General features: G+C 51.1%; 11 pseudogenes; all 11 read right to left on the bottom strand.

Moving 5' to 3' along the window:
- Positions 1-15: 15 nt before the first annotated feature.
- On the bottom strand, positions 16-134 carry LOC141052180 (5S ribosomal RNA; annotated as a pseudogene).
- A 77-nt stretch (positions 135-211) lies between these two features.
- On the bottom strand, positions 212-330 carry LOC141058303 (5S ribosomal RNA; annotated as a pseudogene).
- A 4,363-nt stretch (positions 331-4,693) lies between these two features.
- LOC141058963 (5S ribosomal RNA) lies at positions 4,694-4,812 on the bottom strand (annotated as a pseudogene).
- A 1,842-nt stretch (positions 4,813-6,654) lies between these two features.
- On the bottom strand, positions 6,655-6,773 carry LOC141058298 (5S ribosomal RNA; annotated as a pseudogene).
- Positions 6,774-9,000: 2,227 nt separating this feature from the next.
- On the bottom strand, positions 9,001-9,119 carry LOC141056801 (5S ribosomal RNA; annotated as a pseudogene).
- A 665-nt stretch (positions 9,120-9,784) lies between these two features.
- LOC141055132 (5S ribosomal RNA) lies at positions 9,785-9,903 on the bottom strand (annotated as a pseudogene).
- A 2,421-nt stretch (positions 9,904-12,324) lies between these two features.
- On the bottom strand, positions 12,325-12,443 carry LOC141055483 (5S ribosomal RNA; annotated as a pseudogene).
- A 5,145-nt stretch (positions 12,444-17,588) lies between these two features.
- LOC141051684 (5S ribosomal RNA) lies at positions 17,589-17,707 on the bottom strand (annotated as a pseudogene).
- Positions 17,708-18,363: 656 nt separating this feature from the next.
- On the bottom strand, positions 18,364-18,482 carry LOC141055128 (5S ribosomal RNA; annotated as a pseudogene).
- A 1,253-nt stretch (positions 18,483-19,735) lies between these two features.
- LOC141058913 (5S ribosomal RNA) lies at positions 19,736-19,854 on the bottom strand (annotated as a pseudogene).
- Positions 19,855-25,003: 5,149 nt separating this feature from the next.
- LOC141058051 (5S ribosomal RNA) lies at positions 25,004-25,122 on the bottom strand (annotated as a pseudogene).
- Between the last annotated feature and the right edge of the window lie 1,829 nt (positions 25,123-26,951).

Raw genomic sequence — 26,951 nt, 5'->3', positions numbered from 1 at the left:
AAAAAACGTACAAAATGTCAACAGGACCAGGGATTCCCAGCCAGTCTCCCATGCCGGTACTGGCCCGGCCTCAAGCTGCTTAGCGGCTGCGATCTGATGAGGGCAGGCATATTCAGCTTAGAATGGCCGTTGACAGAAGCTTACCATCTCTGACGTTCTTTTCAAGAAGGATAAACTCGGAAGGGCAAGCTTGGAAAAAAAACGTACAAAATGTCAACAGGACCAGGGATTCCCAGCCAGTCTCCCATGCCGGTACTGGCCCGGCCTCAAGCTGCTTAGCGGCTGCGATCTGACGAGGGCAGGCATATTCAGCTTAGAATGGCCGTTGACGGAAGCGTGCCATCTCTGACGTTTTTTTCAAGAAGGATAAACTCGGAAGGGCAAGCTTGGAAAAAAAACGTACAAAATGTCAACAGGCCCAGGGATTCCCAGCCAGTCTCCCATGCCGGTACTGGCCCAGCCTCAAGCTGCTTAGCGGCTGCGATCTGACAAGGGCATGCATATTGAGCTTAGAATGGCCGTTGACGGAAGCGTGCCATCTCTGACGTTCTTTTCAAGAAGGATAAACTCGGAAGGGCAAGCTTGGAAAAAAAACGTACAAAATGTCAACAGGACCAGGGATTCCCAGCCAGTCTCCCATGCCGGTACTGGCCCGGACTCAAGCTGCTTAGCGGCTGCGATGTGACGAGGGAATGCATATTCAGCTTAGAATGGCCGATGATGGAAGCGTGCAATCTCTGACGTTTTTTTCAAGAAGGATAAACTCGGAAGGGCAAGCTTGGAAAAAAAACATACAGAATGTCAACAGGACCAGGGATTCCCAGCCAGTCTCCCATGCCGGTACTGGCCCGGCCTCAAGCTGCTTAGAGGCTGCGATCTGACGAGGGAATGCATATTCAGCTTAGAATGGCCGTTGACGGAAGGGTGCCATCTCTGACGTTTTTTTCAAGAAGGATAAACTCGGAAGGGCAAGCTTGGAAATAAAACGTCAACAGGACCAGGGATTCCCAGCCAGTCTCCCATGCCGGTACTGGCCCGGCCTCAAGCTGCTTAGCGGCTGCGATGTGACGAGGGCATGCATATTCAGTTTAGAATGGCCATTGACGGAAGCGTGCCATCTCTGACGTTCTTTTCAAGAAGGATAAACTCGGAAGGGTAAGCTTGGAAAAAAAACGTACAAAATGTCAACAGGACCAGGGATTCCCAGCCAGTCTCCCATGCCGGTACTGGCCCGGCCTCAAGCTGCTTAGCGGCTGCGATGTGATGAGGGCATGCATATTCAGCTTAGAATGGCCGATGACGGAAGCGTGCCATCTCTGACGTTTTTTTCAAGAAGGATAAACTCGGAAGGGCAAGCTTGGAAAAAAAACATACAGAATGTCAACAGGACCAGGGATTCCCAGCCAGTCTCCCATGCCGGTACTGGCCCGGCCTCAGGCTGCTTAGAGGCTGCGATCTGACGAGGGAATGCATATTCAGCTTAGAATGGCCGTTGACGGAAGCGTGCCATCTCTGACGTTCTTTTCAAAAAGGATAAACTCGGAAGGGCAAGCTTGGAAATAAAACGTACGAAATGTCAACAGGACCAGGGATTCCCAGCCAGTCTCCCATGCCGGTACTGGCCCGGCCTCAAGCTGCTTAGCGGCTGCGATCTGACGAGGGGAGGCATATTCAGCTTAGAATGGCCGTTGACGGAAGCGAGCCATCTCTGACGTTTTTTTCAAGAAGGATAAACTCGGAAGGGCAAGCTTGGAAAAAAAACGTACAAAATGTCAACAGGACCAGGGATTCCCAGCCAGTCTCCCATGCCGGTACTGGCCCGGCCTCAAGCTGCTTAGCGGCTGCGATCCGACGAGGGCATGCATATTCAGCTTAGAATGGCCGTTGATGGAAGCGTGCCATCTGTGACGTTCTTTTCAAGAAGGATAAACTCGGAAGGGCAAGCTTGGAAAAAAAACGTACAAAATGTCAACAGGACCGGAGATTCCCAGCCAGTCTCGCATGCAGGTACTGGCCCTGCCTCAAGCTGCTTAGCGGCTGCGATCTGACGAGGGAAGGAATATTCAGCTTAGAATGGCCGTTGACGCAAGTGTGTCATCTCTGACGTTCTTTTCAAGAAGGATACACTCGGAAGGGCAAGCTTGGAAATAAAATGTACAACATGTCAACAGGACCAGGGATTCCCAGCGAGTCTCCCATGCCGGTACTGGCCCGGCCTCAAGCTGCTTAGCGGCTGCGATGTGACGAGGGCATGCATATACAGCTTAGAATGGCCGTTGACGGAAGCGTGCCATCTCTGACGTTCTTTTCAAGAAGGATAAACTCGGAAGGGCAAGCTTGGAAAAAAAATGTACAAAAAGTCAACAGGACCAGGGATTCCCAGCCAGTCTCCCATGCCGGTACTGTCCCGGCCTCAAGCTACTTAGTGGCTGCGATGTGACGAGGGCATGCATATTCAGCTTAGAATGGCCGATGATGGAAGCGTGCCATCTCTGACGTTTTTTTCAAGAAGGATAAACTCGGAAGGGCAAGCTTGGAAAAAAAACATACAGAATGTCAACAGGACCAGGGATTCACAGCCAGTCTCCCATGCCGGTACTGGCCCGGCCTCAAGCTGCTTAGAGGCTGCGATCTGACGAGGGAATGCATATTCAGCTCAGAATGGCCGTTGACGGAAGCGTGCCATCTCTGACGTTCTTTTCAAGAAGGATAAACTCGGAAGGGCATGCTTGGAAATAAAACGTACAAGATGTCAACAGGACCTGGGATTCCCCGCAAGTCTCACATGCCGGTACTGGCCCTGCCTCAAGCTGCTTAGCGGCTGCGATCTGACAAGGGCATGCATATTCAGCTTAGAATGGCCGTTGACGGAAGCGTGTCATCTCTGACGTTCTTTTCAAGAAGGATACACTCGGAAGGGCAAGCTTGGAAATAAAACGTACAAAATGTCAACAGGACCAGTGATTCCCTGCCAGTCTCCCATGCCGGTACTGGCCCGTCCTCAAGCTGCTTAGCGGCTGCAATCTGACGAGGGCATGCATATTCAGCTTAGAATGGCCGTTGACGGAAGAGTGCCATCTCTGATGTTCTTTTCAAGAAGGATAAACTCGGAAGGGCAAGCTTGGAAATAAAACGTACAAAATGTCAACAGGACCAGGGATTCCCAGCCAGTCTCCCATGCCGGTACTGGCCCGGCCTCAAGCTGCTGCGATCTGACGAGGGCATGCATATTCAGCTTAGAATGGCCGTTGACGGAAGGGTGCCTTCTCTAACGTTCTTTTCAAGAAGGATAAACTCGGAAGGGCAAGCTTGGAAAAAAAACGTACAAAATGTCAACAGGACCAGGGATTCCCAGCCAGTCTCCCATGCAGGTACTGGCCCAGCCTCAAGCTGCTTAGCGGCTGCGATCTGACGAGGGAATGCATATTCAGCTTAGAATGGCCGTTGACGGAAGCGTGCCATCTCTGACGTTCTTTTCAAGAAGGATAAACTCGGAAGGGCAAGCTTGGAAAAAAAACATACAAAATGTCAACAGGACCAGGGATTCCCAGCCAGTCTCCCATGCCGGTACTGGCCCGGCCTCAAGCTGCTTAGCGGCTGCGATGTGATGAGGGCAGGCATATTCAGCTTAGAATGGCCGTTGACGGAAGCGTGCCATCTCTGACGTTTTTTTCAAGAAGGATAAACTCGGAAGGGCAAGCTTGGAAAAAAACGTACAAAACGTCAACAGGACCAGGGATTCCCAGCCAGTCTCCCATGCCGGTACTGGCCCGGCCTCAAGCTGCTTAGCGGCTGTGATCTGACGAGGGAATGCATATTCAGCTTAGAATGGCCGTCGACGGAAGCGTGCCATCTCTGACGTTCTTTTCAAGAAGGATAAACTCGGAAGGGCAAGCTTGGAAAAAAAACGTACAAAATGTCAACAGGACCAGGGATTCCCAGCCAGTCTCGCATGCCGGTACTGGCCCTGCCTCAAGCTGCTTAGCGGCTGCGATCTGACGAGGGCATGCATATTCAGCTTAGAATGGCCGTTGACGGAAGCGTGTCATCTCTGACGTTCTTTTCAAGAAGGATAAACTCGGAAGGGCAAGCTTGGAAATAAAACGTACAGAATGTCAACAGGACCAGTGATTCCCAGCCAGTCTCCCATGCCGGTACTGACCCGGCCTCAATCTGCTTAGCGGCTGCGATCTGACGAGGGCATGCATATTCAGCTTAGAATGGCCGTTGACGGAAGCGTGCCATCTCTGATGTTCTTTTAAAGAAGGATAAACTCGGAAGGGCAAGCTTGGAAATAAAACGTACAAAATGTCAACAGGACCAGGGATTCCCAGCCAGTCTCCCATGCCGGTACTGGCCCGGCCTCAAGCTGCTGCGATCTGACGAGGGCATGCATATTCAGCTTAGAATGGCCGTTGACGGAAGCGTGCCATCTCTGACGTTCTTTTCAAGAAGGATAAACTCGGAAGGGCAAGCTTGGAAAAAAAACGTACAAAATGTCAACAGGACCAGGGATTCCCAGCCAGTCTCCCATGCAGGTACTGGCCCAGCCTCAAGCTGCTTAGCGGCTGCGATCTGACGAGGGAATGCATATTCAGCTTAGAATGGCCGTTGACGGAAGCGTGCCATCTCTGACGTTCTTTTCAAGAAGGATAAACTCGGAAGGGCAAGCTTGGAAAAAAAACGTACAAAATGTCAACAGGACAAGGGATTCCCAGCCAGTCTCCCATGCCGGTACTGACCCGGCCTCAAGCTGCTTAGCGGCTGCGATCTGATGAGGGCAGGCATATTCAGCTTAGAATGGCCGTTGACGGAAGCGTGCCATCTCTGACGTTTTTTTCAAGAAGGATAAACTCGGAAGGGCAAGCTTGGAAAAAAAACGTACAAAATGTCAACAGGACCAGGGATTCCCAGCCAGTCTCCCATGCCGGTACTGGCCTGGCCTCAAGCTGCTTAGCGGCTGCGATCTGACAAGGGCATGCATATTCAGCTTAGAATGGCCGTTGACGGAAGCGTGCCATCTCTGACGTTCTTTTCAAGAAGGATAAACTCGGAAGGGCAAGCTTGGAAAAAAAAAGTACAAAATGTCAACAGGACCAGGGATTCCCAGCCAGTCTCGCATGCCGGTACTGGCCCTGCCTCAAGCTGCTTAGCGGCTGCGATCTGACGAGGGCATGCATATTCAGCTTAGAATGGCCGTTGACGGAAGCGTGTCATCTCTGACGTTCTTTTCAAGAAGGATAAACTCGGAAGGGCAAGCTTGGAAATAAAACGTACAAAATGTCAACAGGATCAGGGATTCCCAGCCAGTCTCCCATGCCGGTACTGGCCCGTCCTCAAGCTGCTTAGCGGCTGCGATCTGACGAGGGCATGCATATTCAGCTTAGAATGGCCGTTGACAGAAGCTTGCCATCTCTGACGTTCTTTTCAAGAAGGATAAACTCGGAAGGGCAAGCTTGGAAAAAAAACGTACAAAATGTCAAGAGGACCAGGGATTCCCAGCCAGTCTCCCATGCTGGTACTGGCCCTGCCTCAAGCTGCTTAGCGGCTGTGATCTGACGAGGGCAGGCATATTCAGCTTAGAATGGCCGTTGACGGAAGCGTGCCATCTCTGACGTTTTTTTCAAGAAGGATAAACTCGGAAGGGCAAGCTTGGAAAAAAAACGTACAAAATGTCAACAGGACCAGGGATTCCCAGCCAGTCTCCCATGCCGGTACTGGCCCGGCCTCAAGCTGCTTAGCGGCTGCGATGTGACAAGGGCATGCATATTCAGCTTAGAATGGCCGTTGACGGAAGCGTGCCATCTCTGACGTTCTTTTCAAGAAGGATAAACTCGGAAGGGCAAGCTTGGAAAAAAAACATACAAAATGTCAACAGGACCAGGGATTCCCAGCCAGTTTCCCATGCCGGTACTGGCCCGGCCTCAAGCTGCTTAGCGGCTGCGATGTGACGAGGGCATGCATATTCAGCTTAGAATGGCCGATGATGGAAGCGTGCCATCTCTGACGTTTTTTTCAAGAAGGATAAACTCGGAAGGGCAAGCTTGGAAAAAAAAACATACAGAATGTCAACAGGACCAGGGATTCCCAGCCAGTCTCCCATGCCGGTACTGGCCCGGCCTCAAACTGCTTAGAGGCTGCGATATGACGAGGGAATGCATATTCAACTTAGAATGGCCGTTGACGGAAGCATGCCATCTCTGACGTTTTTTTCAAGAAGGATAAACTCGGAAGGGCAAGCTTGGAAATAAAACGTACAAAATGTCAACAGGACCAGGGATTCCCAGCCAGTCTCCCATGCCGGTACTGGCCCGGCCTCAAGCTGCTTAGCGGCTGCGATGTGACGAGGGCATGCATATTCAATTTAGAATGGCCGTTGACGGAAGCGTGCCATCTCTGACGTTCTTTTCAAGAAGGATAAACTCGGAAGGGCAAGCTTGGAAAAAAAACGTACAAAATGTCAACAGGACCAGGAATTCCCAGCCAGTCTCCCATGCCGGTACTGGCCCGGCCTCAAGCTGCTTAGCGGCTGCGATGTGACGAGGGCATGCATACTCAGCTTAGAATGGCCGATGACGGAAGTGTGCCATCTCTGACGTTTTTTTCAAGAAGGATAAACTCGGAAGGGGAAGCTTGGAAAAAAAACATACAGAATGTCAACAGGACCAGGGATTCCCAGCCAGTCTCCCATGCCGGTACTGGCCCGGCCTCAAGCTGCTTAGCGGCTGCGATCTGACGAGGGCAGGCATATTCAGCTTAGAATGGCCGTTGACGGAAGCGTGCCATCTCTGACGTTTTTTTCAAGAAGGATAAACTCGGAAGGGCAAGCTTGGAAAAAAAACATACAAAATGTCAACAGGACCAGGGATTCCCAGCCAGTCTCCCATGCCGGTACTGGCCCGGCCTCAAGCTGCTTAGCTGCTGCGATCTGACAAGGGCATGCATATTCAGCTTAGAATGGCCGTTGACGGAAGCGTGCCATCTCTGACGTTCTTTTCAAGAAGGATAAACTCGGAAGGGCAAGCTTGGAAAAAAAACGTACAAAATGTCAACAGGACCAGGGATTCCCAGCCAGTCTCCCATGCCGGTACTGGCCCGGCCTCAAGCTGCTTAGCGGCTGCGATGTGATGAGGGCATGCATATTCAGCTTAGAATGGCCGATTATGGAAGCGTGCCATCTCTGACGTTTTTTTCAAGAAGGATAAACTCGGAAGGGCAAGCTTGGAAAAAAAACGTACAAAATGTCAACAGGCCCAGGGATTCCCAGCCAGTCTCCCATGCCGGTACTGGCCCGGCCTCAAGCTGCTTAGCGGCTGCGATCTGACAAGGGCATGGATATTCAGCTTAGAATGGCCGTTGACGGAAGCGTGTCATCTCTGACGTTCTTTTCAAGAAGGATAAACTCAGAAGGGCAAGCTTGGAAAAAAAACGTACAAAATGTCAACAGGACCAGGGATTCCCAGCCAGTCTCGCATGCCGGTACTGGCCCTGCCTCAAGCTGCTTAGCGGCTGCGATCTGACGAGGGCATGCATATTCAGCTTAGAATGGCCGTTGACGGAAGCGTGTCATCTCTGACGTTCTTTTCAAGAAGGATAAACTCGGAAGGGCAAGCTTGGAAATAAAATGTACAAAATGTCAACAGGACGAGGGATTCCCAGCAAGTCTCCCATGCCGGTACTGGCCCTGCCTCAAGCTGCTTAGCGGCTGCGATCTGACAAGGGCATGCATATTCAACTTAGAATGGCCGTTGACGGAAGCGTGTCATCTCTGACGTTCTTTTCAAGAAGGATACACTCGGAAGGGCAAGCTTGGAAATAAAACGTACAATATGTCAACAGGATCAGGGATTCCCAGCCAGTCTCCCATGCCGGTACTGGCCCGGCCTCAAGCTGCTTAGCGGCTGCGATGTGACGAGGGCATGCATATACAGCTTAGAATGGCCGTTGACGGAAGCGTGCCATCTCTGACGTTCTTTTCAAGAAGGATAAACTCGGAAGGGCAAGCTTGGAAAAAAAAACATACAAAAAGTCAACAGGACCAGGGATTCCCAGCCAGTCTCCCATGCCGGTATTGGCCCGGCCTCAAGCTGCTTAGCAGCTGCGATGTGACGAGGGCATGCATATTCAGCTTAGAATGGCCGATGATGGAAGCGTGCCATCTCTGACATTTTTTTCAAGAAGGATAAACTCGGAAGGGCAAGCTTGGAAAAAAAAACATACAGAATGTCAACAGGACCAGGGATTCCCAGCCAGTCTCCCATGCCGGTACTGGCCCAGCCTCAAGCTGCTTAGAGGCTGCGATCTGACGAGGGCATGCATATTCAGCTTAGAATGGCCGTTGACGGAAGCGTGTCATCTCTGACGTTCTTTTCAAGAAGGATACACTCGGAAGGGCAAGCTTGGAAATAAAACGTACAAAATGTCAACAGGACCAGTGATTCCCAGCCAGTCTCCCATGCCGGTACCGGCCCGGCCTAAAGCTGCTTAGCGGCTGCGATCTGACGAGGGCATGCATATTCAGCTTAGAATGGCCGTTGAAGGAAGCGTGCCATCTCTGATGTTCTTTTCAAGAAGGATAAACTCGGAAGGGCAAGCTTGGAAATAAAACGTACAAAATGTCAACAGGACCAGGGATTCCCAGCCAGTCTCCCATGCAGGTACTGGCCCGGCCTCAAGCTGCTGCGATCTGACGAGGGCATGCATATTCAGCTTAGAATGGCCGTTGACGGAAGCGTGCCATCTCTGACGTTCTTTTCAAGAAGGATAAACTCGGAAGGGCAAGCTTGGAAAAAAAACGTACAAAATGTCAACAGGACGAGGGATTCCCAGCCAGTCTCCCATGCAGGTACTGGCCCAGCCTCAAGCTGCTTAGCGGCTGCGATCTGACGAGGGAATGCATATTCAGCTTAGAATGGCCGTTGACGGAAGTGTGCCATCTCTGACGTTCTTTTCAAGAAGGATAAACTCGGAAGGGCAAGCTTGGAAAAAAAACGTACAAAATGTCAACAGGACCAGGGATTCCCAGCCAGTCTCCCATGCCGGTACTGGCCCGGCCTCAAGCTGCTTAGCGGCTGCGATCTGATGAGGGAAGGCATATTCAGCTTAGAATGGCCGTTGACGGAAGCGTGCCATCTCTGACGTTTTTTTCAAGAAGGATAAACTCGGAAGGGCAAGCTTGGAAAAAAAACGTACAAAATGTCAACAGGACCAGGGATTCCCAGCCAGTCTCCCATGCCGGTACTGGCCCGGCCTCAAGCTGCTTAGCGGCTGCGATCTGACGAGGGCATGCATATTCAGTTTAGAATGGCCGTTGACGGAAGCGTGCCATCTCTGACGTTCTTTTCAAGAAGGATAAACTCGGAAGGGCAAGCTTGAAAAAAAAACGTACAAAATGTCAACAGGACCAGGGATTCCCAGCCAGTCTCGCATGCCGGTACTGGCCCTGCCTCAAGCTGCTTAGCGGCTGCGATCTGACGAGGGCATGCATATTCAGCTTAGAATGGCCGTTGACGGAAGCATGTCATCTCTGATGTTCTTTTCAAGAAGGATAAACTCGGAAGGGCAAGCTTGGAAATAAAACGTACAAAATGTCAACAGGATCAGGGATTCCCAGCCAGTCTCCCATGCCGGTACTGGCCCGGCCTCAAGCTGCTTAGCGGCTGCGATCTGACGAGGGCATGCATATTCAGCTTAGAATGGCCGTTGACGGAAGCGTGCCATCTCTGACGTTGTTTTCAAGAAGGATAAACTCGGAAGGGCAAGCTTGGAAAAAAAACGTACAAAATGTCAACAGGACCAGGGATTCCCAGCCAGTCTCCCATGCCGGTACTGGCCCGGCCTCAAGCTGCTTAGCGGCTGCGATCTGACGAGGGCATGCATATTCAGCTTAGAATGGCCGTTGACAGAAGCTTGCCATCTCTGACGTTCTTTTCAAGAAGGATAAACTCGGAAGGGCAAGCTTGGAAAAAAAACGTACAAAATGTCAACAGGACCAGGGATTCCCAGCCAGTCTCCCATGCCGGTACTGGCCCGGCTTCAAGCTGCTTAGCGGCTGCGATCTGACGAGGGCAGGCATATTCAGCTTAGAATGGCCGTTGATGGAAGCATGCCATCTCTGACGTTTTTTTCAAGAAGGATAAACTCGGAAGGGCAAGCTTGGAAAAAAAACGTACAAAATGTCAACAGGACCAGGGATTCCCAGCCAGTCTCCCATGCCGGTACTGGCCCGGCCTCAAGCGGCTGCGATCTGACAAGGGCATGCATATTCAGCTTAGAACTGCCGTTGACGGAAGTGTGCCATCTCTGACGTTCTTTTCAAGAAGGATAAACTCGGAAGGGCAAGCTTGGAAAAAAAACGTACAAAATGTCAACAGGACCAGGGATTCCCAGCCAGTCTCCCATGCCGGTACTGGCCCGGCCTCAAGCTGCTTAGCGGCTGCGATGTGACGAGGGCATGCATATTCAGCTTAGAATGGCCGATGATGGAAGTGTGCCATCTCTGACGTTTTTTTCAAGAAGGATAAACTCGGAAGGGCAAGCTTGGAAAAAAAAACAAACAGAATGTCAACAGGACCTGGGATTCCCAGCCAGTCTCCCATGCCGGTACTGGCCCGGCCTCAAGCTGCTTAGAGGCTGCAATCTGACGAGGGAATGCATATTCAGCTTAGAATGGCCGTTGACGGAAGCGTGCCATCTCTGACGTTTTTTTCAAGAAGGATAAACTCGGAAGGGCAAGCTTGGAAAAAAAACGTACAAAATGTCAACAGGACCAGGGATTCCCAGCCAGTCTCCCATGCCGGTACTGGCCCGGCCTCAAGCTGCTAAGCGGCTGCGATCTGACGAGGGCATGCATATTCAGCTTAGATTGGCCGTTGACAGAAGCTTGCCATCTCTGACGTTCTTTTCAAGAAGGATAAACTCGGAAGGGCAAGCTTGTAAAAAAAACGTACAAAATGTCAACAGGACCAGGGATTCCCAGCCAGTCTCCCATGCCGGTACTGGCCCGGCCTCAAGCTGCTTAGCGGCTGCGATCTGACGAGGGAAGGAATATTCAGCTTAGAATGGCCGTTGATGGAAGCGTGCCATCTCTGACGTTTTTTTCAAGAAGGATAAACTCGGAAGGGCAAGCTTGGAAAAAAAACGTACAAAATGTCAACAGGACCAGGGATTCCCAGCCAGTCTCCCATGCCGGTACTGGCCCAGCCTCAAGCTGCTTAGCGGCTGCGATATGACAAGGGAAGGCATATTCAGCTTAGAACGGCCGTTGACGGAAGTGTGTCATCTCTGACGTTCTTTTCAAGAAGGATAAACTCGGAAGGGCAAGCTTGGAAAAAAAACGTACAAAATGTCAACAGGACCAGGGATTCCCAGCCAGTCTCCCATGCCGGTACTGGCCCGGCCTCAAGCTGCTTAGCGGCTGCGATGTGACGAGGGCATGCATATTCAGCTTAGAATGGCCAATGATAGAAGCGTGCCATCTCTGACGTTTTTTTCAAGAAGGATAAACTCGGAAGGGCAAGCTTGGAAAAAAAACATACAGAATGTCAACAGGACCAGGGATTCCCAGCCAGTCTCCCATGCCGGTACTGGCCCGGCCTCAAGCTGCTTAGAGGCTGCGATCTGACAAGGGAATGCATATTCAGCTTAGAATGGCCGTTGACGGAAGCGTGCCATCTCTGACGTTTTTTTCAAGAAGGATAAACTCGGAAGGGCAAGCTTGGAAATAAAACGTACAAAATGTCAGCAGGACCAGGGATTCCCAGCCAGTCTCCCATGCCGGTACTGGCCCTGCCTCAAGCTGCTTAGCGGCTGCGATGTGACGAGGGCATGCATATTAAGTTTAGAATGGACATTGATGGAAGCGTGCCATCTCTGACGTTCTTTTCAAGAAGTATAAACTCGGAAGGGCAAGCTTGGAAAAAAAACGTACAAAATGTCAACAGGACCAGGGATTCCCAGCCAGTCTCCCATGCCGGTACTGGCCCGGCCTCAAGCTGCTTAGCGGCTGCGATGTGACGAGGGCAGGCATATTCAGCTTAGAATGGCCGATGACGGAAGCGTGCCATCTCTGACGTTTTTTTCAAGAAGGATAAACTCGGAAGGGCAAGCTTGGAAAAAAACATCCAGAATGTAAACAGGACCAGGGATTCCCAGCCAGTCTCCCATGCCGGTACTGGCCCGGCCTCAAGCTGCTTAGAGGTTGCGATCTGACGAGGGAATGCATATTCAGCTTAGAATGGCCGTTGACGGAAGCGTGCCATCTCTGACGTTCTTTTCAAGAAGGATAAACTCGGAAGGGCAAGCTTGGAAATAAAATGTACAAAATGTCAACAGGACCAGGGATTCCCAGCCAGTCTCCCATGCCGGTACTGGCCCAGTCTCAAGCTGCTTAGCGGCTGCGATCTGACGAGGGCAGGCATATTCAGCTTAGAATGGCCGTTGACGGAAGCGTGCTATCTCTGACGTTTTTTTCAAGAAGGATAAACTCGGAAGGGCAAGCTTGGAAAAAAAACGTACAAAATGTCAACAGGACCACGGATTCCCAGCCAGTCTCCCATGCCGGTACTGGCCCAGCCTCAAGCTGCTTAGCGGCTGCGATCTGACGAGGGAATGCATATTCAGCTTAGAATGGCCGTTGACGGAAGCGTGCCATCTCTGACGTTCTTTTCAAGAAGGATAAACTCGGAAGGGCAAGCTTGGAAAAAAAACGTACAAAATGTCAACAGGACCAGGGATTCCCAGCCAGTCTCGCATGCCAGTACTGGCCCTGCCTCAAGCTGCTTAGCGGCTGCGATCTGACGAGGGCATGCATATTCAGCTTAGAATGGCCGTTGACAGAAGCGTGCCATTTCTGACGTTCTTTTCAAGAAGGATAAACTCGGAAGGGCAAGCTTGGAAATAAAATGTACAAAATATCAACAGGACCAGGGATTCCCAGCCAGTCTCCCATGCCGGTACTGGCCCGGCCTCAAGCTGCTTAGCGGCTGCGATCTGACGAGGGAATGCATATTCAGCTTAGAATGGCCGTTGACGGAAGCGTGCCATCTCTGACGTTCTTTTCAAGAAGGATAAACTCGGAAGGGCAAGCTTGGAAAAAAAACGTACAAAATGTCAACAGGACCAGGGATTCCCAGCCAGTCTCACATGCCGGTACTGGCGCTGCCTCAAGCTGCTTAGCGGCTGCGATCTGACGAGGGCATGCATATTCAGCTTAGAATGGCCGTTGACGGAAGCGTATCATCTCTGACGTTCTTTTCAAGAAGGATACACTCGGAAGGGCAAGCTTGGAAATAAAATGTACAATATGTCAACAGGATCAGGGATTCCCAGCCAGTCTCCCATGCCAGTACTGTCCCGGCCTCAAGCTGCTTAGCGGCTGCGATGTGACGAGGGCATGCATATACAGCTTAGAATGGCCGTTGACGGAAGCGTGCCATCTCTGACGTTCTTTTCAAGAAGGATAAACTCGGAAGGGCAAGCTTGGAAAAAAAACGTTCAAAAAGTCAACAGGACCAGGGATTCCCAGCCAGTCTCCCATGCCGGTACTGGCCCGGCCTCAAGCTGCTTAGCGGCTGCGATGTGACGAGGGCATGCATATTCAGCTTAGAATGGCCGATGATGGAAGCGTGCCATCTCTGACGTTTTTTTCAAGAAGGATAAACTCGGAAGGGCAAGCTTGGAAAAAAACATACAGAATGTCAACAGGACCAGGGATTCCCAGCCATTCTCCCATGCCGGTACTGGCCCGGCCTCAAGCTGCTTAGAGGCTGCGATCTGACGAGGGAATGCATATTCAGCTTAGAATGGCCGTTGACGGAAGTGTGCCATCTCTGACGTTCTTTTCAAGAAGGATAAACTCGGAAGGGCAAGATTGGAAATAAAACGTACAAAATGTCAACAGGACCAGGGATTCCCAGCAAGTCTCACATGCCGGTACTGGCCCTGCCTCAAGCTGCTTAGCGGCTGCGATCTGACAAGGGAATGCATATTCAGCTTAGAATGGCCGTTGACGGAAGTGTGTCATCTCTGACGTTCTTTTCAAGAAGGATACACTCGGAAGGGCAAGCTTGGAAAAAAAAACATACAAAAAGTCAACAGGACCAGGGATTCCCAGGCAGTCTCCCATGCCGGTACTGGCCCGGCCTCAAGCTGCTTAGCGGCTGCGATGTGACGAGGGCATGCATATTCAGCTTAGAATGGCCGATGATGGAAGCGTGCCATCTCTGACATTTTTTTCAAGAAGGATAAACTCGGAAGGGCAAGCTTGGAAAAAAAACATGCAGAAAGTCAACAGGACCAGGGATTCCCAGCCAGTCTCCCATGCCGGTACTGGCCCGGCCTCAAGCTGCTTAGAGGCTGCGATCTGACGAGGGAATGCATATTCAGCTTAGAATGGCCGTTGACGGAAGCGTGCCATCTCTGACGTTCTTTTCAAGAAGGATAAACTCGGAAGGGCAAGCTTGGAAATAAAACGTACAAAATGTCAACAGGACCAGGGATTCCCAGCAAGTCTCCCATGCCGGTACTGGCCCTGCCTCAAGCTGCTTAGCGGCTGCGAACTGACAAGGGCATGCATATTCAGCTTAGAATGGCCGTTGACGGAAGCGTGTCATCTCTGACGTTCTTTTCAAGAAGGATACACTCGGAAGGGCAAGCTTGGAAATAAAACGTACAAAATGTCAACAGGACCAGGGATTCCCAGCCAGTCTCCCATGCCGGTACTGGCCCGGCCTCAAGCTGCTGCGATGTGACGAGGGCATGCATATTCAGCTTAGAATGGCCGTTGACGGAAGCGTGCCATCTCTGACGTTCTTTTCAAGAAGGATAAACTCGGAAGGGCAAGCTTGGAAAAAAAACGAACAAAATGTCAACAGGACCAGGGATTCCCAGCCAGTCTCCCATGCAGGTACTGGCCCAGCCTCAAGCTGCTTAGCGGCTGCGATCTGACGAGGGAACGCATATTCAGCTTAGAATGGCCGTTGACGGAAGCGTGCCATCTCTGACGTTCTTTTCAAGAAGGATAAACTCGGAAGGGCAAGCTTGGAAAAAAAACGTACAAAATGTCAACAGGACCAGGGATTCCCAGCCAGTCTCCCATGCCGGTACTGGCCCGGCCTCAAGCTGCTTAGCGGCTGCGATCTGATGAGGGCATGCATATTCAGGTTAGAATGGCCGTTGACGGAAGCGTGCCATCTCTGACGTTCTTTTCAAGAAGGATAAACTCGGAAGGGCAAGCTTGGAAAAAAAACGTACAAAATGTCAACAGGACCAGGGATTCCCAGACAGTCTCCCATGCCGGTACTGGCCCGGCCTCAAGCAGCTTAGCAGCTGCGATGTGACGAGGGCATGCATATTCAGCTTAGAATGGCCGATGACTGAAGCGTGCCATCTCTGACGTTTTTTTCAAGGATAAACTCGGAAGGGCAAGCTTGGAAAAAAAACATACAGAATGTCAACAGGACCAGGGATTCCCAGCCAGTCTCCCATGCCGGTACTGGCCCGGCCTCAAGCTGCTTAGAGGCTGCGATCTGACGAGGGAATGGATATTCAGCTTAGAATGGCCGTTGACGGAAGCGTGCCATCTCTGACGTTCTTTTCAAGAAGGATAAACTCGGAAGGGCAAGCTTGGAAATAAAACGTACAAAATGTCAACAGGACCAGTGATTCCCAGCCAGTCTCCCATGCCGGTACTGGCCCAGCCTCAAGCTGTTTAGCGGCTGCGATCTGACGAGGGCAGGGATATTGAGCTTAGAATGGCCATTGACGGAAGCGTGCCATCTCTGACGTTTTTTTCAAGAAGGATAAACTCGGAAGGGCAAGCTTGGAAAAAAAACGTACAAATTGTCAACAGGACCAGGGATTCCCAGCCAGTCTCCCATGACGGTACTGGCCCGGCCTCAAGCTGCTTAGCGGCTGCGATCTGACGAGGGCATGCATATTCAGCTTAGAATGGCGGTTGACGGAAGTGTGCCATCTCTGATGTTCTTTTCAAGAAGGATAAACTCGGAAGGGCAAGCTTGGAAAAAAACGTACAAAATGTCAACAGGACCAGGGATTCCCAGCCAGTCTCGCATGCCGGTACTGGCCCTGCCTCAAGCGGCTGCGATCTGACGAGGGCATGCATATTCAGCTTAGAATGGCCGTTGACGGAAGCGTGTCATCTCTGACGTTCTTTTCAAGAAGGATAAACTCGGAAGGGCAAGCTTGGAAATAAAACGTACAAAATGTCAACAGGACGAGGGATTCCCAGCAAGTCTCCCATGCCGGTACTGGCCCTGCCTCAAGCTGCTTAGCGGCTGCGATCTGACGAGGGCATGCATATTCAGCTTAGAATGGCCGTTGACGGAAGCGTGTCATCTCTGACGTTCTTTTCAAGAAGGATACACTCGGAAGGGCAAGCTTGGAAATAAAGCGTACAATATGTCAACAGGATCAGAGATTCCCAGCCAGTCTCCCATGCCGTTACTGGCCCTGCCTCAAGCTGCTTAGCGGCTGCGATCTGACGAGGGCATGCATATTCAGCTTAGAATGGCAGTTGACGGAAGCGTGACATCTCTGATGTTCTTTTCAAGAAGGATAAACTCGGAAGGGCAAGCTTGGAAATAAAACGTACAAAATGTCAACAGGACCAGGGATTCCCAGCCAGTCTCCCATGCCGGTACTGGCCCGGCCTCAAGCTGCTGCGATCTGACGAGTGCATGCATATTCAGCTTAGAATGGCCGTTGACGGAAGCGTGCCATCTCTGATGTTCTTTTCAAGAAGGATAAACTCGGAAGGGCAAGCTTGGAAAAAAAACGTACAAAATGTCAACAGGACCAGGGATTCCCAGCCAGTCTCCCATGCAGGTACTGGCCCAGCCTCAAGCTGCTTAGCGGCTGCGATCTGACGAGGGAATGCATATTCAGCTTAGAATGGCCGTTGACGGAAGCGTGCCATCTCTGACGTTTTTTTCAAGAAGGATAAACTCGGAAGGGCAAGCTTGGAAAAAAAACGTACAAAATGTCAACAGGACCAGGGATTCCCAGCCAGTCTCCCATGCCGGTACTGGCCCGGCCTCAAGCTGCTTAGCGGCTGCGATCTGACAAGGGCATGCATATTCAGCTTAGAATGGCCGTTGACGGAAGCGTGCCATCTCTGACGTTCTTTTCAAGAAGGATAAACTCGGAAGGGCAAGCTTGGAAAAAAAATGTACAAAATGTCAACAGGACCAGGGATTCCCAGCCAGTCTCCCATGCCGGTACTGGCCCGGCCTCAAGCTGCTTAGCGGCTGCGATGTGACGAGGGCATGCATATTCAGCTTAGAATGGCCGATGATGGAAGCGTGCCATCTCTGACGTTTTCTTCAAGAAGGATAAACTCGGAAGGGCAAGCTTGGAAAAAAAAAATACAGAATTTTAACAGGACCAGGGATTCCCAGCCAGTCTCCCATGCCGGTACTGGCCCGGCCTCAAGCTGCTTAGAGGCTGCGATCTGACGAGGGAATGCATATTCAGCTTAGAATGGCCGTTGACGGAAGCGTGCCATCTCTGACGTTTTTTTCAAGAAGGATAAACTCGGAAGGGCAAGCTTGGAAATAAAACGTACAAAATGTCAACAGGACCAGGGATTCCCAGCCAGTCTCCCATGCCAGTACTGGCCCGGCCTCAAGCTGCTTAGCGGCTGCGATCTGATGAGGGCAGGAATATTCAGCTTAGAATGGCCGTTGACGGAAGCGTGCCATCTCTGACGTTTTTTTCAAGAAGGGTAAACTCGGAAGGGCAAGCTTGGAAAAAAAACGTACAAAATGTCAACAGGACCAGGGATTCCCAGCCAGTCTCCCATGCCGGTACTGGCCCAGCCTCAAGCTGCTTAGCGGCTGCGATCTGACGAGGGCATGCATATTCAGCTTAGAATGGCTGTTGACGGAAGCGTGCCATCTCTGACGTTCTTTTCAAGAAGGATAAACTCGGAAGGGCAAGCTTGGAAAAAAAACGTACAAAATGTCAACAGGACCAGGGATTCCCAGCCAGTCTCGCATGCCGGTACTGGCCCTGCCTCAAGCGGCTGCGATCTGACGAGGGCATGCATATTCAGCTTAGAATGGCCGTTGACGGAAGCGTGTCATCTCTGACGTTCTTTTCAAGAAGGATAAACTCGGAAGGGCAAGCTTGGAAATAAAACGTACAAAATGTCAACAGGATCAGGGATTCCCAACCAGTCTCCCATGCCGGTACTGGCCCGGCCTCAAGCTGCTTAGCGGCTGCGATCTGACGAGGGCATGCATATTCAGCTTAGAATGGCCGTTGACGGAAGCGTGCCATCTCTGACGTTCTTTTCAAGAAGGATAAACTCGGAAGGGCAAGCTTGGAAAAAAACGTACAAAATGTCAACAGGACCAGGGATTCCCAGCCAGTCTCCCATGCCGGTACTGGCCCGGCCTCAAGCTGCTTAGCGGCTGCGATCTGACGAGGGCATGCATATTCAGCTTAGAATGGCCGTTGACAGAAGCTTGCCATCTCTGACGTTCTTCTCAAGAAGGATAAACTCGGAAGGGCAAGCTTGGAAAAAAAACGTACAAAATGTCAACAGGACCAGGGATTCCCAGCCAGTCTCCCATGCCGGTACTGGCCCGGCCTCAAGCTGCTTAGCGGCTGCGATCTGACGAGGGCAGGCATATTCAGCTTAGAATTGACGTTGACGGAAGTGTGCCATCTCTGACGTTTTTTTCAAGAAGGATAAATTCGGAAGGGCAAGCTTGGAAAAAAAACGTACAAAATGTCAACAGGACCAGGGATTCCCAGCCAGTCTCCCATGCCGGTACTGGCCCGGCCTCAAGCTGCTTAGCGGCTGCGATGTGACGAGGGCATGCATATTCAGCTTAGAATGGCCGATGATGTAAGCGTGCCATCTCTGACGTTTTTTTCAAGAAGGATAAACTCGGAAGGGCAAGCTTGGAAAAAAAACATACAGAATATCAACAGGACCATGGATTCCCAGCCAGTCTCCCATGCCGGTACTGGCCCGGCCTCAAGCTGCTTAGAGGCTGCGATATGACGAGGGAATGCATATTCAGCTTAGAATGGCCGTTGACGCAAGCGTGCCATCTCTGACGTTTTTTTCAAGAAGGATAAACTCGGAAGGGCAAGCTTGGAAATAAAACGTACAAAATGTCAACAGGACCAGGGATTCCCAGCCAGTCTCCCATGCCGGTACTGGCCCGGCCTCAAACTGCTTAGCGGCTGCGATGTGACGAGGGCATGCATATTCAGTTTAGAATGGCCATTGACGGAAGCGTGCCATCTCTGACGTTCTTTTCAAGAAAGATAAACTCGGAAGGGCAAGCTTGGAAAAAAAACGTACAAAATGTCAACAGGACCAGGGATTCCCAGCCAGTCTCCCATGCCGGTACAGGCACGGCCTCAAGCTGCTTAGCGGCTGCGATGTGACGAGGGCGTGCATATTCAGCTTAGAATGGCCGATGACGGAAGCGTGCCATCTCTGACGTTTTTTTCAAGAAGGATAAACTCGGAAGGGCAAGCTTGGAAAAAAAACATACAGAATGTCAACAGGACCAGGGATTCCCAGCCAGTCTCCCATGCCGGTACTGGCCTGGCCTCAAGCTGCTTAGAGGCTGCGATCTGATGAGGGAATGCATATTCAGCTTAGAATGGCCGTTGACGGAAGAGTGCCATCTCTGACGTTCTTTTCAAGAAGGATAAACTCGGAAGGGCAAGCTTGGAAAAAAAACGTACAAAATGTCAACAGGACCAGGGATTCCCAGCCAGTCTCCCATGCCGGTACTGGCCCAGCCTCAAGCTGCTTAGCGGCTGCGATCTGACGAGGGCAGGAATATTCAGCTTAGAATGGCCGTTGACGGAAGCGTGCCATCTCTGACGTTTTTTTCAAGAAGGATAAACTCGGAAGGGCAAGCTTGGAAAAAAAAACGTACAAAATGTCAACAGGACCAGGGATTAACAGCCAGTCTCCCATGCCGGTACTGGCCCAGCCTCAAGCTGCTTAGCGGCTGCGATCTGACGAGGGTATGCATATTCAGCTTAGAATGGCCATTGACGGAAGCGTGCCATCTCTGACGTTCTTTTCAAGAAGGATAAAATCGGAAGGGCAAACTTGGAAAAAAAACGTACAAAATGTCAACAGGACCAGGGATTCCCAGCCAGTCTCGCATGCCGGTACCGGCCCTGCCTCAAGCTGCTTAGCGGCTGCGATCTGACGAGGGCATGCATATTCAGCTTAGAATTGCCGTTGACAGAAGCGTGCCATCTCTGACGTTCTTTTCAAGAAGGATAAACTCGGAAGGGCAAGCTTGGAAATAAAACGTACAAAATATCAACAGGACCAGGGATTCCCAGCCAGTCTCCCATGCCGGTACTGGCCCAGCCTCAAGCTGCTTAGCAGCTGCGATCTGACGAGGGCATGCATATTCAGCTTAGAATGGCCGTTGACGGAAGCGTGCCATCTCTGACGTTCTTTTCAAGAAGGATAAACTCGGAAGGGCAAGCTTGGAAAAAAAACGTACAAAATGTCAACAGGACCAGGGATTCCCAGCCAGTCTCCCATGCCGGTACTGGACCGGCCTCAAGCTGCTTAGCGGCTGCGATCTGACGAGGGAAGGAATATTCAGCTTAGAATGGCCGTTGACGGAAGCGTGCCATCTCTGACGTTTTTTTCAAGAAGGATAAACTCGGAAGGGCAAGCTTGGAAAAAAAACGTACAAAATGTCAACAGGACCAGGGATTCCCAGCCAGTCTCCCATGCCGGTACTGGCCCGGCCTCAAGCTGCTTAGCGGCTGCGATTTGACGAGGGCATGCATATTCAGATTAGAATGGCCATTGACGGAAGCGTGCCATCTCTGACGTTTTTTTCAAGAAGGATAAACTCGGAAGGGCAAGCTTGGAAAAAAAACGTACAAAATGTCAACAGGACCAGGGATTCCCAGCCAGTCTCGAATGCCGGTACTGGCCCTGCCTCAAGCTGCTTAGCGGCTGCGATCTGACGAGGGCATGCATATTCAGCTTAGAACGGCCGTTGACGGAAGCGTGTCATCTCTGACGTTCTTTTCAAGAAGGATACACTCGGAAGGGCAAGCTTGGAAATAAAACGTACAATATGTCAACAGGATCAGGGATTCCCAGCCAGTCTCCCATGCCGGTACTGGCCCGGCCTCAAGCTGCTTAGCGGCTGCGATGTGACGAGGGCATGCATATACAGCTTAGAATGGCCGTTGACGGAAGCGTGCTATCTCTGACGTTCTTTTCAAGAAGGATAAACTCGGAAGGGCAAGCTTGGAAAAAAAACGTACAAAAAGTCAACAGGACCAGGGATTCCCAGCCAGTCTCCCATGCCGGTACTGGCCCGGCCACAAGCTGCTTAGCGGCTGCGATGTGACGAGGGCATGCATATTCAGCTTAGAATGGCCGATGATGGAAGTGTGCCATCTCTGACGTTTTTTTCAAGAAGGATAAACTCGGAAGGGCAAGCTTGGAAAAAAAACATACAGAATGTCAACAGGACCAGGGATCCCCAGCCAGTCTCCCATGCCGGTACTGGCCCGGCCTCAAGCTGCTTAGAGGCTGCGATCTGACGAGGGAATGCATATTCAGCTTAGAATGGCCGTTGACGGAAGCGTGCCCTCTCTGACGTTCTTTTCAAGAAGGATAAACTCGGAAGGGCAAGCTTGGAAATAAAACGTACAAAATGTCAACAGGACCAGGGATTCCCAGCAAGTCTCCCATGCCGGTACTGGCCCTGCCTCAAGCTGCTTAGCGGCTGCGATGTGACAAGGGCATGCATATTCAGCTTAGAATGGCCGTTGACGGAAGCGTGTCATCTCTGACGTTCTTTTCAAGAAGGATACACTCGGAAGGGCAAGCTTGGAAATAAAACGTACAAAATGTCAACAGGACCAGTGATTCCCAGCCAGTCTCCCATGCCGGTACTGGCCCGGCCTCAAGCTGCTTAGCGGCTGCGATCTGACGAGGGCATGCATATTCAGCTTAGAATGGCCGTTGACGGAAGCGTGCCATCTCTGATGTTCTTTTCAAGAAGGATAAACTCGGAAGGGCAAGCTTGGAAATAAAATGTACAAAATGTCAACAGGACCAGGGATTCCCAGCCAGTCTCCCATGCCGGTACTGGCCCGGCCTCAAGCTGCTGCGATCTGACGAGGGAATGCATATTCAGCTTAGAATGGCCGTTGACGGAAGCGTGCCATCTCTGACGTTCTTTTCAAGAAGGATAAACTCGGAAGGGCAAGCTTGGAAAAAAAACGTACAAAATGTCAACAGGACCAGGGATTCCCAGCCAGTCTCCCATGCAGGTACTGGCCCAGGCTCAAGCTGCTTAGCGGCTGCGATCTGACGAGGGCATGCATATTCAGCTTAGAATGGCCGTTGACGGAAGCGTGTCATCTCTGACGTTCTTTTCAAGAAGGATAAACTCGGAAGGGCAAGCTTGGAAATAAAACGTACAAAATGTCAACAGGACGAGGGATTCCCAGCAAGTCTCCCATGCCGGTACTGGCCCTGCCTCAAGCTGCTTAGCGGCTGCGATCTGACGAGGGCATGCATATTCAGCTTAGAATGGCCGTTGATGGAAGCGTGTCATCTCTGACGTTCTTTTCAAGAAGGATACACTCGGAAGGGCAAGCTTGGAAATAAAACGTACAATATGTCAACAGGATCAGGGATTCCCAGCCAGTCTCCCATGCCGGTACTGGCCCGGCCTCAAGCTGCTTAGCGGCTGCGACGTGACGAGGGCATGCATATACAGCTTAGAATGGCCGTTGACGGAAGCGTGCCATCTCTGACGTTCTTTTCAAGAAGGATAAACTCGGAAGGGCAAGCTTGGAAAAAAAACGTACAAAAAGTCAACAGGACCAGGGATTCCCAGCCAGTCTTCCATGCCGGTACTGGCCCAGCCTCAAGCTGCTTAGCGGCTGCGATGTGACGAGGGCATGCATATTCAGCTTAGAATGGCCGATGATGGATGCGTGCCATCTCTGACATTTTTTTCAAGAAGGATAAACTCGGAAGGGCAAGCTTGGAAAAAAAACATACAGAATGTCAACAGGACCAGGGATTCCCAGCCAGTCTTCCATGCCGGTACTGGGCCTGCCTCAAGCTGCTTAGAGGCTGCGATGTGACGAGGGAATGCATATTCAGCTTAGAATGGCCGTTGACGGAAGCGTGCCATCTCTGACATTCTTTTCAAGAAGGATAAACTCGGAAGGGCAAGCTTGGAAATAAAACGTACAAAATGTCAACAGGACCAGGGATTCCCAGCAAGTCTCCCATGCCGGTACTGGCCCTGCCTCAAGCTGCTTAGCGGCTGCGATCTGACAAGGGCATGCATATTCAGCTTAGAATGGCCGTTGTCGGAAGCGTGTCATCTCTGACGTTCTTTTCAAGAAGGATACACTCGGAAGGGCAAGCTTGGAAATAAAACGTACAAAATGTCAACAGGACCAGTGATTCCCAGCCAGTCTCCCATGCCGGTACTGGCCCGGCCTCAAGCTGCTTAGCGGCTGCAATCTGACGAGGGCATGCATATTCAGCTTAGAATGGCCGTTGACGGAAGCGTGCCATCTCTGATGTTCTTTTCAAGAAGGATAAACTCGGAATGGCAAGCTTGGAAATAAAACGTACAAAATGTCAACAGGACCAGGGATTCCCAGCCAGTCTCCCATGCCGGTACTGGCCCGGCCTCAAGCTGCTGCGATCTGACGAGGGCATGCATATTCAGCTTAGAATGGCCTTTGACGGAAGCGGGCCATCTCTGACGTTCTTTTCAAGAAGGATAAACTCGGCAGGGCAAGCTTGGAAAAAAAACGTACAAAATGTCAACAGGACCAGGGATTCCCAGCCAGTCTCCCATGCAGGTACTGGCCCTGCCTCAAGCTGCTTAGCGGCTGCGATCTGACGAGGGAATGCATATTCAGCTTAGAATGGCCGTTGACGGAAGCGTGCCATCTCTGACGTTCTTTTCAAGAAGGATAAACTCGGAAGGGCAAGCTTGGAAAAAAAACGTACAAAATGTCAACAGGACCAGGGATTCCCAGCCAGTCTCCCATGCCGGTACTGGCCCCACCTCAAGCTGCTTAGCGGCTGCGATCTGATGAGGGCAGGCATATTCAGCTTAGAATGGCCGTTGACGGAAGCGTGCCATCTCTGACGTTTTTTTCAAGAAGGATAAACTCGGAAGGGCAAGCTTGGAAAAAAAACGTCAACAGGACCAGGGATTCCCAGCCAGTCTCCCATGCCGGTACTGGCCCGGCCTCAAGCTGCTTAGCGGCTGCGATCTGACGAGGGCATGCATATTCAGTTTAGAATGGCCGTTGACGGAAGCGTGCCATCTCTGACGTTCTTTTCAAGAAGGATAAACTCGGAAGGGCAAGCTTGGAAAAAAAACGTACAAAATGTCAACAGGACCAGGGATTCCCAGCCAGTCTCGCATGCCGGTACTGGCCCTGCCTCAAGCTGCTTAGCGGCTGCGATGTGACGAGGGCATGCATATTCAGCTTAGAATGGCCGTTGACGGAAGCGTGTCATCTCTGACGTTCTTTTCAAGAAGGATAAATTCGGAAGGGCAAGCTTGGAAATAAAACGTACAAAATGTCAACAGGATCAGGGATTCCCAGCCAGTCTCCCATGCTGGTACTGGCCCGGCCTCAAGCTGCTTAGCGGCTGCTATGTGACGAGGGCATGCATATTCAGCTTAGAATGGCCGATGACGGAAGCGTACCATCTCTGACGTTTTTTTCAAGAAGGATAAACTCGGAAGGGCAAGCTTGGAAAAAAAACATACAGAATGTCAACAGGACCAGGGATTCCAAGCCAGTCTCCCATGCCGGTACTGGCCCGGCCTCAAGCTGCTTAGAGGCTGCGATCTGACGAGGGAATGCATATTCAGCTTAGAATGGCCGTTGACGGAAGCGTGCCATCTCTGACGTTCTTTTCAAGAAGGATAAACTCGGAAGGGCAAGCTTGGAAATAAAACGTACAAAATGTCAACAGGACCAGGGATTCCCAGCCAGTCTCCCATGCCAGTACTGGCCCAGCCTCAAGCTGCTTAGCGGCTGCGATCTGACGAGGGCAGGTATATTCAGCTTAGAATGGCCGTTGACGGAATTGTGCCATCTCTGACGTTTTTTTCAAGAAGGATAAACTCGGAAGGGGCAGCTTGGAAAAAAAACGTACAAAATGTCAACAGGACCGGGGATTCCCAGCCAGTCTCCCATGCCGGTACTGGCCCAGCCTCAAGCTGCTTAGCGGCTGCGATCTGACGAGGGCATGCATATTCAGCTTAGAATGGCCGTTGACAGAAGCATGCCATCTCTGACGTTCTTTTCAAGAAGGATAAACTCGGAAGGGCAAGCTTGGAAAAAAAACGTACAAAATGTCAACAGGACCAGGGATTCCCAGCCAGTCTCGCATGCCGGTACTGGCCCTGCCTCAAGCTGCTTAGCGGCTGCGATCTGACGAGGGCATGCATATTAAGCTTAGAATGGCCGTTAACAGAAGCGTGCCATCTCTGACGTTCTTTTCAAGAAGGATAAACTCGGAAGGGCAAGCTTGGAAATAAAACGTACAAAATGTCAACAGGACCAGGGATTCCCAGCCAGTCTCCCATGCCGGTACTGGCCCAGCCTCAAGCTGCTTAGCGGCTGCGATCTGACGAGGGCATGCATATTCAGCTTAGAATGGCCGTTGACGGAAGCGTGCCATCTCTGACGTTCTTTTCAAGAAGGATAAACTCGGAAGGGCAAGCTTGGAAAAAAAACGTACAAAATGTCAACAGGACCAGGGATTCCCAGCCAGTCTCCAATGCCGGTACTGGCCCGGCCTCAAGCTGCTTAGCGGCTGCGATGTGACGAGGGCATGCATATTCAGCTTAGAATGGCCGTTGACAGAAGCGTGCCATCTCTGACGTTCTTTTCAAGAAGGATAAACTCGGAAGGGCAAGCTTGGAAAAAAAACGTACAAAATGTCAACAGGACCAGGGATTCCCAGCCAGTCTCCCATGCCGGTACTGGCCCGGCCACAAGCTGCTTAGCGGCTGCGATGTGACGAGGGCATGCATATTCAGCTTAGAATGGCCGATGATGGAAGCGTGCCATCTCTGACGTTTTTTTCAAGAAGGATAAACTCGGAAGGGCAAGCTTGGAAAAAAAACATACAGAATGTCAACAGGACCAGGGATTCCCAGCCAGTCTCCCATGCCGGTACTGGCCCGGCCTCAAGCTGCTTAGAGGCTGCGATCTGACGAGGGAATGCATATTCAGCTTAGAATGACCGTTGACGGAAGCGTGCCATCTCTGACGTTCTTTTCAAGAAGGATAAACTCGGAAGGGCAAGCTTGGAAATAAAACGTACAAAATGTCAACAGGACCAGTGTTTCCCAGCCAGTCTCCCCTGCCGGTACTGGCTCGGCCTCAAGCTGCTTAGCGGCTGCGATCTGACGAGGGCATGCATATTCAGCTTAGAATGGCCGTTGACGGAAGCGTGACATCTCTGATGTTCTTTTCAAGAAGGATAAACTCGGAAGGGCAAGCTTGGAAATAAAACGTACAAAATGTCAACAGGAACAGGGATTCCCAGCCAGTCTCCCATGCCGGTACTGGCCCGGCCTCAAGCTGCTGCGATCTGACGAGGGCATGCATATTCAGCTTAGAATGGCCGTTGACGGAAGCGTGACATCTCTGATGTTCTTTTCAAGAAGGATAAACTCGGAAGGGCAAGCTTGGAAAAAAAACGTACAAAAAGTCAACAGGACCTAGGATTCCCAGCCAGTCTCCCATGCCGGTACTGGCCCGGCCTCAAGCTGCTTAGCGGCTGCGATGTGACGAGGGCATGCATATTCAGCTTAGAATGGCCGATGATGGAAGCGTGCCATCTCTGACATTTTTTTCAAGAAGGATAAACTCGGAAGGGCAAGCTTGGAAAAAAAACGTAC

This window comes from Dendrobates tinctorius, unplaced genomic scaffold (assembly GCF_039654945.1).
Source record: "Dendrobates tinctorius isolate UK_male_01 unplaced genomic scaffold, ASM3965494v1 ptg000011l, whole genome shotgun sequence".
NCBI lineage: Eukaryota > Metazoa > Chordata > Amphibia > Anura > Dendrobatidae > Dendrobates > Dendrobates tinctorius.
Note: the sequence above shows the minus strand (reverse complement) of the source record. Positions and strands in the feature narration are given on the sequence as shown.